Genomic DNA, 1,441 nt, shown 5'->3' on the forward strand with positions numbered 1-1,441 from the left:
GTTTCGTCCACTACTTGAGGGAGTGAGTGAGTGTTTTTTTTTTTTTTTTTTTTTTTTTTGCCCGTTTGTGGAGAGATCGCAGGGAAGCACCGCGGCTCGGGTTAGTGCAACAAAATCTTGGAGCCTTTCCATAAAACAGCTTTAGACTCTCATGTACTTCGGGAGCTGCGATGAGGCCTGAGGTTAAAAGCGAGCGACATTCCACTCACCTTCCCTTCCCTCTCAAAGACGTGTTGGTGTATTTGATATAGTACGGAATCTCGACCACCACCTGGACCCTTTAAACGTCGCTCCTCCCATACCCTCCCCCCCCAAGTTGATGAACGAGTCTCGTTTTATGATTGCCATGCCATGTATTGAGGACCTACCCCTTTTATTTTATTTATTTTTTAAGTCTATAATTATTGGTTTTCAGAGGGTTATTATACATTTAAGAACAGGAGCAAGTCAAGAGAGCAATATCCACCCTCTTCTTTGGATCGACACCTTTGAAGCTACAGGGGCAAGATTGGGCAAACTTTCTTTTACGTGAAAAGTGTGAGTCCTAATTCGGAGGCCTTGTGATCAGATTTAAACATTGAACTAAAATGCTGTGATCTCAGTGGATATAGGAACTGATGTTGAGTGGAACCTATGTATTGAGGAAATGCACAAGAACACAATGTTTTCAAACTCAGTGGACCATGCCATAATCTCCTGCTCTACTTTACATCTTAATATTGATGCATGCAAATTTGCTCATCAACTAACAGAAATAATTTGTTCTGTCGTGGACTATGGGTCCAAAGGTCAGAATAGTGGTGACACAGCTTTACATAGCTGCTAAATCAGATGTAGCCTATAGTGGAGTGGGGTATTGCTAACAGTTTGCCCCACAGTCAAACCACACATGTGTTGGCCTGCTGCTATGTGGGCAATTTTAGAATAGCCTAACAAAGCAGTTTACACAATTACTCAAGACAATTAATATAGGTCTGTGTAATAGGATAAACAAATAAATCAACTTCACATAAGCAACTCATGAGTCTTATACACAGGCCTTACATATCATGAAATTATGTGGGCAGAGGGCTGAATATAAGACTTTGTGGTTCAGTGGTGCAAATATGCATGAAACCAGCACTGATGAAGTTAACCTCATGGTAAAACAGAGCGGTCAGAACTGGGCTTTTGGCAACGGATACTTTTCACTCTCCCCTGTCTCCCACCCAGCCCTCCTCCCTCCCTCCCTCCCTCCTCTTTGAAAAAAGAACCCCTGAGGCCACACGAACAAATTACACATTATGCTGCTGGGCTGACCCCTTAAAAATAGCCACACTAACACCATTCACCTGACACTCAGGACCTCAGTAAATATCCATGGCTCTCTAACTTCACAGCTAAGCTAAGTCAATTAGAATTCTTAAGTTTAACAATTGGAGTATCATGAGAGACGCTGTGC

Source organism: Nansenia antarctica (assembly GCF_963989245.1).
Source record: "Nansenia antarctica genome assembly, chromosome: 1".
NCBI classification, from domain to species: Eukaryota; Metazoa; Chordata; class Actinopteri; order Argentiniformes; family Microstomatidae; genus Nansenia; species Nansenia antarctica.